Raw genomic sequence first — 15159 nt, 5'->3', positions numbered from 1 at the left:
ATTTTATAATGGCATAATACAAAAATTGCAGTGAGGAGTGCTGCAAAGGTGTTCTTGTTGCGTTGAGAAGCTTTCATAATTGTAGTTTTGTTGCAAAAATTAAGATGAATCTGATGAATCACGGTACTTACTGTTTGATCGTCTTTATATTTTTCATTTGTGGTATATTATTGATTGTAGGTACTTTATTTGAGACCATTGAAGGTACCCATCAAATTTTCAATTTTTTCAGAATTATTTGTGGTATATTATTGATTGTAGGTACTTTATTTAAGACCATTGAAGGTACCCATAAAATTTTCAATTTTTCCAGAATTTATTTCGACTTTATAGCTTGTATTTTCAGTATCTTTAGATTGTAGAAGTTATCTTGAAAATTATATAGGCAGGTTCTGTTCGAGGAGGTTCTGTTCTGGCAAATGAAGAAGCGTGAAGAGCAGTATGCTCATTTACTAAGGTTGTTCGAGGAGGATGATGAACTCGATCTTGAGCTTGGTCTACGAGATTGAGCTCTTTTTGTTTTTGTATGTTAGTGTTTATTGATATGGGCAACTTATGCTGTTTTGATTTTTGCTGGATTTAATTGTAGTTTGACTGTTGTGCTGCTGTGTTTTTCACGTGTGGTTCAAAATACATATTCGCTATGAGACCATTGTCAAAGGATGTCATCGATAACCTGGTCAGCCTTTTTATTACTTGAATAATCATTATAGTCATATGAATTAGTGTATATATGTTAGTTAGTAGAGTACCGAGAGAAAGACCCATTTTAAAGCAGTAGTCATTTATGTTTTGAATACTTATTTAATATATATCAAAACTCTAATCTGAACTCGGAGGTTTCATCAAATATTGTGTAGAAGAATTATCTTCTGGATTATCATTACTTGTTATGAATTTATTTAGAATAATCATAGACTGCTACTATAATTCCCACAATAATACTTATTCTTTGAATTATCCCAAAGTTTTAAGTTGTTGCTTCTAGAATTTGGGGAATGCAGTGTAGTCTAATAGTTTATCAAGAAAAATAAATGGTTTTGTCAGGACTGGACGCTTAATAAATTTATCATTCATTCCATCCATCATTCATATTCTTTTAGAGAAATTTTTGAAGATATACTAATACTCAAATAGTACTACAAATCAATCACTCTTAAAAACTACAAAGAGGCCCCACATCATAAGTTGCATTATCAAATAAACTACAAATCAATCACTCTTAAAAACAACTTTTAAGTTGTTGCATTATCATTCATGTTCTCTAACCAGACACTTTTCCTGCATTTCAGTTGGGGACGACAATATTAAACTAAAAAGAGGCCCCACATCATATGCTTGTGAAGAAGTAAGTGCTTGATGCTTTTTCTTAAAAACTTTGCGGTTAAGCTATTGTTTAACTCTTGTGATTTTTTTTGGAAGGGAACACTTGTAATCTTGTGCTTGATCTTTCTTGTATTTTGTGACCGGGACTGTTAGATTTTTTTTATATATATATATGATTATCATGTCAACGAGCCTATTTGTTTACTCTTTCTCTTATTGTTTTGGTTTATGGAGGCTACTCCTCGGTTTTAACTTTTTATTCACTTCAAACCTTAGCATAGTTATAAGTTGGTAATCGCTCACCAATTTCTAGTTTAACAGCAATTAATGGTCTATTTTTCATTTACATATTTTCTATTCTACATTTTCTTGTTTTATGGTCACTTATAGTGCATCTGCGTATGCTTTTTGGATGGGTAGAAAACTAGGTTTGTGATCTCTGTTTTACTCTGAAATGTTGTTATTTCATATGAATCTTTGGAGCTTAATCAAGACCGTTTTATCTTCAGCACATGTACAAGGTTCTATTGTATGCATCTCAGCACCACTAATGAATGTACATGAATATGCTATGCTTTACTTTTGCACAGACAACTTTCTGGATTTTTTTTTGCACAAATAGAACACGACAAATTTGTATTAAGAAACATAGTTGGTTGTTTCTTCTTAATGATAATTGCACGAACAGTTTTTTTCATGATGAAAATATACTTTTGGATTTAACTCAATTAGTGTGACAATAATTAGTTTCATCCTTGTTTGCTGCCTTAGTTGCCTCAGAAATGAATTTGAACTTGGCATTTTTGGTAGGATTCTGTTCTTGAATTGTCTCTGCTCCACCTCTGTAACTTTGTGCTGGAAATTCTGTACTAGGAACATTTTATCATGTGGTCTTGTGTGCGTGGATTGAAACAAATATAAAGCGATACTTACATTTATTTTTACAAACGTGAACACATGTATTTTTTTGGCAAAGATATTGTGTTGACTGCAATATGTTGCTATGTCTTCTGAACTTGACATTGTTCTTTTTACATTTCATGTTTGCAGGATCCATCAAGAACCAATATTACAATCAAGCTCAATTTGATGATGTTAGAAGTGAATGGAGTGAATTCGTCAATGCCTATGTAGGTGGTGTCTAAATTGGTCGTGCAAGTTGGGATAAATCTTTGTTTTGTTTTTGTGGATTATTGGATGTACTTGTTAAAAACTTTTATTTTTGTGGAAATACTAGGGAATACATGCAATTTCGTGTTATTATCTTGGATTCGTGGATGCATAATTGTGGATTTGAGGATATATGGATGTTTGTAGTTTCGGATGGATAATTAATTAATCTAATTATTGTATTTTTAGTTTCTTTTATATATATATATATATATATATAGTGGTATAATTGTATCTCAAAATTGTTTAATTTGTATTTTTTACTTCGCCTGCACCTAAAAAAACTTTTGAAGTAAAAGAGATGCTTTTACTTCACCACAATACATAACCTGTGAAGTTATATTATTCAATTACTTCATCACTCAATGTAATTTTCGAAGTCATACATATTCTATTACTTCGTCATTTAACGAAATTGTTGAAGTAAAAGACATTTTTTTACTTCGAAAATGATCCAATCTTGAACCGGTTTTGACTCTGTGAACGGACCAAAGACTTCGATAATTTCTTAGTTAAGACTTCGGTTAATAAGTGAAGTAAAACAGTACCCTATTACTTCACGTGCATCTACTTCGCTACTTATCTATCTAATACTTCAGTTAATATGCGAAGTAAAAAGCAGAAATTCTACTAGTGCATAAAAGAACTTTATATTTATATATATATATCTATATATATATATATATTATGCAAAGAAATCATTGTAATCATGTAATAAATATATATATATCATAATTTTTTTCAAGAAATAGAGCTTTGTACGTTAGATGACAGTTTCGAGATAATCTCGAAATATGAAAAATGGGGCCGGGGAAATTAAAATGATGAAGAAGAAGTAATTACTTTGAATAAACACGTTTCCGAGATTATATGTGCATGAATAGGCCATTGACTATTGTCATTGAGGTGGGTACGTATTAAACCATAACTAATAGTATCAAAGCCAATTCTCTGTCCTTTTTCTAATGAGAAGTGAGAACTATATATATATATATATATATATCGTGCATTGCCCATCAACAAATATAATTGATCTGTCTAGAAAAAATATACATCATTTCCCAACTACTTCGATATATGTTGTTATTAAATTACCTCGATACATAAAAGACGTACGTTAGCTACATCGATGCATCTTCCAATATTCTAATTGAGTTCGAATCCTAGAGTGATCAGATGGGAAGATGGGACCTTACATGCAGATAAGAGCTTTTCAACATAGCCAAGAACAACTTGCCTGCGGAATTTCCAGCAAGCTCGATTCGATCGACCGCATGTGGTAATCATCGGAGAATGTAGGCAAGTCATTCTTGGCTAGCAGAATGAAGCTCTTATCTTCATGTGAGGTCTCTCTTCCTTTTGCGCTTATATATATATATATATTTTGATTTAATTAGAATTGTGAAGAAAATGCTTCTGATTGGTTTGAATTTATAGGCGAAGACGTCTGGGTACGAATTGGGCCTACTTATCTTAGCCAAAATGCCTCGTCCATATATAATGTCACAAGCCATGCAAGCATATATATATTCTTTCTAGTTATATATATCTTTATATGGAATTTTGTGGAGATGGAATGTCAACGGTAAACTGATCTCCAGGAAAGAATTATTGGAGCATATATATATATTGGCACATCTTTCATACTCGTAACAGAGCTATCAAACCAGTTAGTATTCCCTGCCAACTTGGCTTGGTTGATCGCTAAAATCTCAACTCGATACTGCGAATCATGGGTTCGATATCTATCAATGGTCAAAAAATAAATTTTTTTTTGGCAAAACTCGTTATAAATAATATAAAATTTTCAAAATTCATCAATCGAATTATACACAAGTTATGAGCCATTGTAAATAATATAACTGTTTCAAATTTCATTAATTACATAGTCATTATAAATAATTAAATTTTTTTGAAGTAATTGTAGAAAGAATTCAGAAACAAAAATATCATGAAAATTGAAGTGTATATATATATATATATATATATATATGTGTGTGTGTGTGTGTGGAAAAACATCAATATGTTATATTGGTCATTTTCTCGACGTGACGTTGATTTAATGTTGCTATAAAATCGAGTTAAAGCCCTTATGTGTATTCTCAGATTAATACCACTAATAGAGCCATCAAAACGGGTTGATCATTAACCCACCATTTGGCTAGCTATTTTGGAGTTGAGCTTCCAATTTTTAGTTATATTTAGTTGAGACAAATTGACTCGTAATTTTTCACAACTCGCTGTTTGGCGAGGCGGCTCACCATTTGAGCGGGTTTGGAAATCGTCAACCTAATCCCTCTGTTTGGGGGTGAGGCGGCCGGTCAATTCGGTGAGCTTAACTCACCAGCTCTATCTACATATAAAAATAACTAAACCTAAATACTTGAAATTTAACCGGAATATTATATGTATTTTTGGGATTTGTTGTAATTTGTAAATGTCTGTTTGGACGAGTAATTTTAAAACGTTAAAAAACTTAAAATATGTGATTGGACAAGATTTTTAAAAAATATTTTAAAAAATGTGCTTCAAGTATAGTTTTTAAATGAGTTATTTGCACCAAACACCCATTTGAAATATTGAAAATGCACACTTCTCCCCTGTAAAATTTTAATATGCATCTTCAACCATGACTTTTTAAAAAATTAGCACACTCGCCCCTTCAGATGAGTGATTGTTGCGCACGCGCCCCTCATGCGACTGAGCAAATATTTTGATATTTTTTTTACACCAAATACCCCTGTGAAATATTAAAAATACATATTTGACCCATGTGAAAATAATTTTTAAATCTATTCAACCCATAATACATAATTTTTATTAAAATCTAATTATAAAATATTTAGCAAACACTTTTCGTTTTATTAATTTTATTTTTAATTTTAAATTTATTATGATTATATAATTATTTTCTAAAAAAATATTATTATTTTATCTTGTTATCATTATTTTATTAAACTTTCTTCTTGTTTCCAACTTTTCAATTAAAAATGCATTCATAAACGAGATTTAAATACCTAAAAGTACCAAAATATTAAATCAAAATGATAATTTCATTCATATTACTTTTCAATTTAGGATTATAGATTTTTGAACCAAAATCTAAATTTTTTAAAATGCATTGTAGAATTTGCATTAAATAATAATACACAATATTTATTAAGATCTAATTATAAAATATTTTTCAAAAAATTTTAATTTTATTTATTTTTAATTTTTGATTTAAATTTAAATTTATAATTAATTTATTTCTAAAAAAAATTATTACTTTATCTCGTTATCATTATTTTATCAAATCACTTCGTGTTTTCAACTTTTCCATTAAACATGATTCATAAATAAGGATTTAAATATCTAAAAATACCAAAATACTGAACCAAATGATAAGTTCATGAATGTTACTTTTTCGATTTAGAATTATATAAGCATGTTATTTTTTTATTATTTATTACAAATTGTGCAATGCAAATTTTCGAAAAATTTAAATTTTGGTTCAATAATATATAGTCCTAAATCGAAAAAGCAATATGTTTGAACTTATCTATTTAGTTCAATATTTTGGTACTTGAAATTATTTAAATACTTGTTTATGAATGCATGTTTAATGGAAAAGATGGAAACAAGAAGAAAGTTTAATAAAATAATGATAACAAGATAAAATAATAATATTTTTTAGAAAATAATTATATAATCATAATAAATTTAAAAATAAAAATAAAATTAATAAAACAAAAATTGTTTGCTAAATATTTTATAATTAAATTTTAATAAAAATTTTGTATTATGGGTTGAATAGATTTAAAAATTATTTTCACAGGGGTCAAATATACATTTTTAATATTTCACAAGGGGATTTGGTGCAAAAAAAATATCAAAATCTTTGTCCAGTCGCATGAGGGGCGCGTGCACAACAATCACTCATCTGAATGGGCGAGTGAACTAATTTTTTAAAAGGCTGGGGTTGAAGATGCCTATTAAAATTTTACAGGGAAGAAGTGTGCATTTTTAATATTTCACAGGGGTGTTTGATGCAAATAACTCGTTTTTAAATAATAACTAAGATATGTCTTAGAGTTGAAAACAAAGATGAAAAACAAAACATACTACCTTTTAATTATAAATACATTTTTATAAAATAGTCGTTCAAATGATTTTAAAATAATTTTTGTAAACATTTTAAAAAGACTTTTATAAAAAAAATTTATTAGTATTTGTCTAAACAAAACCTAAACGCATAAAAAAACACATATCATTTGCTATTTGAAAACTATACTTGAAAAAAATATTTTTAAAAAATATTGTTTAAAAGCAGTTTACAAAAATCTTATCCAAATATGTAATGACTATTTTGAAAATGAAGCAATAATTCCATTTTTTTTTGTTTAATAGGGTTGACTTTGAAGGGAAACTCATTTCACATAAGTCAGATGCTCATTGTCTCATGTTGGCCTTGTTGAACTGAAATACATCTAATCCTAATTAAGGGAAACCGCAACCCGGAATCTCTAAATCTAATTTCAGCACGGAACTTACAATGTCACATCATTGTCACATCAAAATTTTTAAAAACACAATTTTTATAAACTCCTGTACACCATCCTAAACCCAAAAATAACATTTTTATGGCTCACTAATCATGTCTATTCAACATCCTACTATTTCATTTATTATATATATTTAAAATTTTAATTTTTATAATATAATAAAAATTTCATCTTAAATAGTTGTTAAATACGTAAAGTAATTTGATTAACAAATTTTTAATATTTTTATTTATTTAATTAATCTTTAACAAAATTTAATAACTATTATAAAATTATTATAATTATAAAATAAAAATTCCAAAAAATTTATTAAATTTTAAAATTTTATTTTATTAATATATAATTATAATAATATACAAAATTAAAATTTAAAGCATTATAATGATTTAATAAAATAAAACACAATATAATTAAAACATTCATAGTTAATAATAAAGTTTGAATTGATTAATAGCATCCGTACACAACTAATAAAGACCAACATACATTAAAAAAATATAAACGTACACAACCGATAAATTGAATGATAATAAAATTATTTATCACTAACCGCATCCGTACTGTGCCCAGATCCAAAGTGGAGATCGGAGCTTGTGAAGTAGCCGAGTTTGGAATGTGGCATGCATGTAGAAATCGGAGCTTTAGATCGTCGTCTATAAATAGGACATTCGGGGCTCATTTTCAATTTCCAATTCACAAGTTTCTCCTCTCAATCTTGGTTAAGTATGGATGTCTATGTGTTGCATGTTTATTTGATATGTTTTATGTGCATATATCATGTCATGATTATTATGTTGCATGCATTATCATGTTGACTCATAACTCGTTATACCTTGTAGTGCAGTCTCTCAGCCCTTTATTCTTTAGTGGATAGTTGGACCCATTAGTACGGGATCAGGTCACCTATATCCACATATTTCTTTTGGTGTGTGAGCCATCTCTTGATGCGACGGTCCAGAGTGATACATACCATAGCGTCATTCCATACTGAGCAGAGTTTGACGTGATAGATTTCTGGCACCTTGTACATTTGCATTCACGCACTCATAACATGTGTATACTCGTATTTTTAGTTCTAAGCACTGTTATCGCTCACATCTTCGGTTGTTTTGTGGACACCCCATTCAACGGTGCAGTTGCAGGTTTCCCAGAAGTTGAACCTGTTTGTAGTAGGTGACCAAGGTTTGGATGCAGGGGTTATCAACAACTTGGTTTAGGTGGGATTTTGTTGTACTTTTCCATTTTGGTAGTATAATTATTGCTTTTGGTTCAATTGTTACCAGTTGTATTCTGTCGAGTTAGTATTTAATTAAAATTTTCACAATTATCTCTGATTGTAATTCTGTTTAAGTTTAATTGTATGTATAAGTCTGCTTAGTAGGTGATCTGGAACGGGTCACTGCAAATTTGGTTCTGTACTTGACCCATTTATAAAAACACTTCATTCTCTCTTAAATTTGGCCTCCTATGGTTTTCATCGCTGCATTTATGGCCCTTCGAATACATTAGAGAAATTCATACTGAACTTTTTCATCTGATTCCCTGTCTTTGAACTCTTTTAGACCGGAATCCAGGCTCTCAACATACACTTCTTCCACTGTTATTCCAGATCGAACCTTGGAGATAGGTATGGCTGGAATTGGTGGAGGTTGATATGCGGGTGTGTTGGCATGCTTAAGCAGATGAGAACGTTTTTTGGTCTAGACCCTTGGAGATGAAGGAATGATTTTTGACAATGGAATTTGATCTGATTCCGACTCCTCCCATTCTGATTCATGTGTGATCAATTTTCTTTTGGCATGTTTAGGCTTTGACCAGTAGCCTTCTTAGTAGGAGAAATGACCACTAGATCTTTGGACTTGCTCTGTTCTATCTGTTCTATAACTTCTTCAACTTCATAATCTTCACTAACCTCCTTATTTGAGGTCACCAATTGCTTGGTTTGATATACAACAATGGCCCTTACACTTAGTGTTTTGTGCACATGTAGTGCAGTAGAAGGCCCAAAATTATGATTAAGTCCATTTAGCAGATAATTGATCTGGACTGTTAACCCTTGAGACTGAAAGAATGGAATAGTAATCATAGAGGTAAGACCTTTAAACAGAGCATCTGTCAGAATTATTTGTGATCCAGTAGAGATGGCTGCCATAACATCAAATTTCTCCATGGTGATAGCATCAAACAATCCTGCTTTGCCCAGAAGAACATGATACTCCAGTCTGATGTCTTTATTGAGAACATGATCTCTGATGAAATTATGTCTTATATGAATGATTCAATGTGCTTTGTTCTTGAATGGAGTACTGGATTGTAGGTAATGGCTATTGCACTGGTATTATCACAAAAGATAGGTGTTTCAGATGAGTTGACACCATAGTATCTTAATTATTGTTGAATATAGAGAAATTGTGCATAACTTTCTGCTGCTATGTATTCTGCCTCAGGTGTAGATATAGCAATGGAAGTTTGTTTTTTACTAAACCAAGAAATCAATCTGTCTCCAAGAAATTGGCATAAGCCCTTGTACTCTTTCTGTCTACTCTGCATCCAGCGTAAACTGCATCTGAGTACCCTATCAGATTGAAACTTGAGTCCTTTGGATACCACAAACCAAAATTTTGAGTGTCTTTTAAATATTTTAGAATCCTCTTGGCAGCTTCATAGTGTGATTTCTTAGGATCGATTGAAATCTAGCACACATGCAAACTGAAAATACAATGTTTGGTCTACTGACAGTGAGATAGAGTAATGATCCAATGAGGCCTCTGTAAAGAGTTTGATATAATGAGATTCCAACTTCATCTTTATCAAGTTTTATAGAGGACCTCATAGGAATGGTGGCAACAGTGCAAATTTCCATCCCAAACTTCTTTAATAATTCCTTGATATACTTGGTCTGGTTAATGAAAATGTCATCTTCAAGCTGTATGACTTGTAACCTCGGTAAGAAATTTAATTCTCCCATCATACTCATCTCAAATTTATCCTGCATAAGCTTGAAAATCTCTCACAAAGCTTGAGGGTAGTTGACCCAAAGACTATATCATCTACATAGATTTGTACTATTAAAGTATGATCACCTTTATCAAACTTGAACAATGTTTTGTCAACAATCCCAATTACAAAATCATACTTTACTAGTAGAGATCTATGTGGATGCCCTTATGACAATGGTATTAACATCTAATTCTTTTGGTAATGACCTCATGACTTTCAGATCAACCTTTCTATTGCTGTAGTTCTTTCTCAATGCATTCAACTCAATGATGATTTTGCTAAATCTTTCATCAAACTCGTTCATAGTCTCTTTAGGCTTCATTTATTCTATCAAATTTTTGAATAACCACCATGAGTTTGTTCTCTTTGGTCTGATCATTGCGCCCACAAAGTTCAGTGAGTTTTTCCCAAACTTCCTTGGTAGTAGCACAAGTTTTGATATTGCTAAACATGTTTTTATCTAGAGTTTTGTACAGTATATCCTTTGCCACATTATATAGATTGGCTTTTTTTTTTGTCCTCGACAGTCCACTCTGGTCTGGGATCTTCAATCATCTGGGTTGCTCCTTCTGTTATGTCCATTGCATTGTTGGCTTTCATGATCTTCATTGGTTCATCAGTGATGTTGGGCAGATAAGTGTGACCACATACAAATTTTTTAGTCATCATATTCTTCATTTAAAAACGTAGGAATCTTGTTAAAGGATGTCATAGCTATCAAGAGTAGTTCAAGTTAAGCAAAAACTCTATCTGATACTACATGTTAGGATCGAAATGAGTGTAGAAGGGGGAGGGGAGTGAATACACACTTAAAAATATTTAAAAATTTATCTTACAATTATGCTGAGTAACCAGCTCGATTGTCAAAAATTTTGCATAACAAAATTTGCTTGTGATAACTGATCTGATCAGGCAGAAAAATCTCACTAACTAAATTGAACTGGATAGCTTAGGTAGACTAACAGTAAATAACATAAAATAAAAGTAAAGGAGAACAAGAAATTTTTTATGGAAGTTCGAAGCTAAAAATTCTACGTATCCCTTTTTTTTTTTTTGCTTTCAGAAGGATTTTCACTAAAAGAATTTGATTTATACAATACTTTGCACAAACTCAATCCAATCAATCTTTGACTGGAACTCCTAACAATACAATCTCACAATCAAATCACTTCTGATTAGAGTTACAACACAAACTCTAATATTAAAATGATCTTATAAGCTTGACTGAGTATCACGAATTTGATCACTAAAGTTGATATTGTATAACAATAAGCGTGTGATAGCAGTTCGAAGTATTCAATCCGGTTCTTTGTTTGAGTATGAAGATTGTGAAAACTTTTAGAACACTTGTATGCTTGATGATTCAAAGATTCAGGAGGTGAGCCAGAGATGTCATCTGCATACTCTTCAAGTATTTACATTGGAGATTGTCCAATGTTCAAAAATCTTGTAGTAGCCCGTACCCAGAATAGGTGATTAAGGGGTTAATCCACACAAAATAAACCATTAAGGACTGATCAGAATGGAAGCTCAGTTGCAGTGATCGGAAGTTCCGATGGCGATCGAAAGCTCCGATCAGATTACGTCAGTCATGACGTGTAGGACGACGAAAGCTCCGATCTGGAACGGAGGTTCCGATCTCCCTTATCCGCAGCCAGCCAATGATATTTTGCCATGTGGCAGAGAAGCAAGAACGGAAGCTCCGATGTCGGGATCGGATGTTCCGATCAGGATCGGAAGTTTCGATTGTGTTCTATAAATAGGGGTGCCGAGCCTCATTTTCAGACGCACCAATCACCTCTCTTCTCTCGATTCCTTAGGTTTCTAGTTTAGATATAGGGAATTCTAGGCTTCCTTTGGGAAATTCGGAAGCGGCAGGGCGTTCCAGGCGTCGTAGCAGAGCTGTGGCCTAGTTTTGAGGTAAGCGATAACAAAGGGCTGAGGACAGATGCAGGTATAGCTTTTGATTCCTAAAAATATATAGGAGTATGCAATAGCTTAGTTAAAGCTTTTGGAGTAATATAATGATATTAGTATCATTTCGCTGTGTAGTGCGGACTATAGGCGTGGACTTAGAGCTGGTAGAGCTTGCCTATTAGTTGAGGTGCGAAAGTACTGTTCGAGATATCCTGATTGAGTATGCATGTATTATGTGACTGCATGATTTATATGACATGATTTTATGTTGCATGCATTTTGCATATTGAGCCATCTCTTTTGAGATGTCTGGTAGTAGAGTTTTGCCCTATCCTGTTAGTGGATGAATTTCCATCGATTTGGGTCCGGAGTATCCACTGGTATTTTGGTAAGGGAGCCACTTCCTGAAGCGACGGCACATCGTGCTACATACCAGGGCCCGGTCTGTCTTTGTTATCTGATCTTTGGCCTCTAGTTTCTATAGGCGGTACACTTGCATTCATGTATTTATATAATTTGGTATACTCATACTCTCGTGCTGAGCGTTTTATGCTCACGTCTCGTACTTTGTGTATCTGGACACCCTATTCCATGAGGCAGGTTTGCGATTGGATGAGGCGGGTGGATCCAGGAGGGACTAGGCAGTGGATGGCCAGCTGGGATTTTCGCCTAGGGTTTATTTTGATGTATTGGGTTGATACAGTAGTTCGATTTGGTTGTATTATTATTTGGGTATTTACAGATTCCTTTCCTTGGGATTGTATAATGATTATTGCTTTCGCAGTTTATTTTGGTTTACTGTTTTAATTAAGTTAATTGTATGCTTAAGTTTTTGATTAGTAGGTGATCTCGGTAAGGGTCACTACAAATCTAGCCCTTGCACATTTGATCCAAAAATAGCTGGAAATCAAGCAGAATATACCACGTGTTTTTGCCCTATTTCCACAAATTGTACTGATTGTTTGTGGGACAATTTGAATATGGTCTGATACGGATTCTAACGTATTTATCTCCAACAACTTGTTTTGGATTTATCTTCAACAACCTAGCTAAATCTTGAATGATGTTCGGAAGACATGATTGATCTGGTCTGGCTATGTGAACTGGTCTGGCAATGTAGATCGATCTGAATAATCCAGACTAGTTCTTCTTAGTCAAAACTTTGTCCAATAAAATTACTAATCTGATAAGAGATTCCTTATCATATAAGTGTTGTTAATATCAAATGTTTATAAGATCGATTAGATACATATCTAAAGTGTTCTTGGTAATGTTATAGCGTTCCCCACTGATCTGCTTATGTGTTTGACTTTGTTCGCACATTTGTCATCACCAAAATTAAGATTTTTGCCTTATCATAAATATTGTTAAAGAGTATTTAATTTCAACTTTATGTATCAAATCAATTGCAGCCTTTTGACACAAATTTAAATAGTGTTTTTAACATTTTAAAAAAAGTGATTATGAATTTCTTATTAATAAATTTGTTAAAAAATCATTCATAATCATTTATTTTTAAATGTCACAAACAGTACTCTTTCACATCTTCTTAACCCGAAATGGATGGGGAGAGGAAAGGTTCCTTTTTTGAGGGTACTCCCGGGAACAGATCCAGTAAAGATGGGGTGGGGCTTGTAGCTTAAAGGATTAGAGCACGTGGCTACGAACCACGGTGTCGGGGATTCGAATCCCTCCTCGCCCACAACCGGCCCAAAAAGGAAGTATCTTTCCCTTTGGGGGGGGGGGGGGGGGGGTAGGAAAAACATGATCGGGATAGCGGACCAAAATCTATGGAACTTGGGTGTGGGTTTGGAATGGATTTTTCTTTTTATTTATCATGAATGACAGAATCATTACACATAGTATGCCCCCGGCCCATCAACGTATTTTTTGTTTTACGCCCCGTAACTCTTCTTCAACTAGGCTTGGGCAGAATAGGCGAGCAAGTACAAGTATTAGTAGCATAAAAAAATGCCTGCCTCGTCATTAATATGTTTGCTCGTGGCAGTTGTGAACTCTCAGGAGAATCGATGACTGCACCTTTGATGCAGTGCTAATACACCTGAGAATTTTTAATTGGCTACTTGTAAATAGACCCAGGGCTATGGAGCAAAGGATTATCCCGGATCTACACCAAGGTATTGATGGTCAGTTTAAAATCTCGCAGAACAGAATGGGATACGATGAGATAGAAACAAATACAGAGGACAGGTTCCCTACTCTTAATGGTCAAAGTGAGCCTCTTTATTCTGAATTCGTTAATTCAAAATAAATCAAATCTCCCCAAGTAGGATTCGAACCTATGACCAATCGGTTAACAGCCAACCGCTTTACCATTGAGCTGCTGAGGAACAATGGGAGATTAGATCTCCTAGAGTTCAATTCCCGTTCTCAATCCATGACCAATATGAGCTCGAACCCTCCTTCGTAACTCCCGGAACTTCTTCGTAGTGGCTCCCTTCCATGCCTCATTTCATAGGGAACCTCAAAGTGGCTCTATTTCATTATATTCCATCCATATCCCAATTTCATTCATTTAATACCCGTTTGGTGTCATTGACATAACAGATGTCGTTTCTAGTCTATCTCTTTCTATTTCTTTTATATATATGGAAAGTTGAAAAATCATCATATAATAATCCAGAAATTGCAATAGAAAAGAAATAAATGAGGTTTGTGATGATTTTTCAATCTTTTCTACTAGGTAATCTAGTATCCTTATGCACGAAGATAATCAATTTCGGTCGTTGTGGTCGAACTCTATTATGGATTTTTGACCACATTCTCCATAGGGCCCTCTCATCTCTTCCTTCTCCGAGCTTAGGTTATGGAAGAAGGAACAGAGAAGAAGGTATCAGCAACAACTGGTTTTATTACAGGACAGCTCATGATGTTCATATCGATCTATTATGCGCATCTGCATCTAGCATTGGGTAGAACTCATACAATAACTGTCCTAGCTCTATCATATCTTTTGTTTCATTTCGTCTGCAACAATCACACACACTTTTTTTTTATTATGGATCCACTACCAGAAATTCAATGCGCAATTTCAGCATTCAATGTGTATTCTTGAATAATCTTATTTTTCAATTATTCAACCATTTCATTTTACCAAGTTCAATGTTAGCCAAATTAGTCCACATTTATATGTTTCGATGCAACAATAAGACGTTATTTGTAACAAGTAGTTTTGTTGATT

At 32.9% G+C, this 15159-nt stretch overlaps 1 non-coding gene across 1 annotated transcript; it reads right to left on the bottom strand.

Annotated features, from left to right (window-relative positions):
* Positions 1-14236: 14236 nt before the first annotated feature.
* TRNAN-GUU (transfer RNA asparagine (anticodon GUU)) lies at positions 14237-14308 on the bottom strand. The gene has a single exon. It is a non-coding gene; the product is annotated as a tRNA-Asn (tRNA).
* Positions 14309-15159: the final 851 nt, after the last annotated feature.

Source organism: Henckelia pumila, chromosome 2 (assembly GCF_033568475.1).
Source record: "Henckelia pumila isolate YLH828 chromosome 2, ASM3356847v2, whole genome shotgun sequence".
Taxonomy (NCBI): domain Eukaryota; kingdom Viridiplantae; phylum Streptophyta; class Magnoliopsida; order Lamiales; family Gesneriaceae; genus Henckelia; species Henckelia pumila.
Note: the sequence above shows the minus strand (reverse complement) of the source record. Positions and strands in the feature narration are given on the sequence as shown.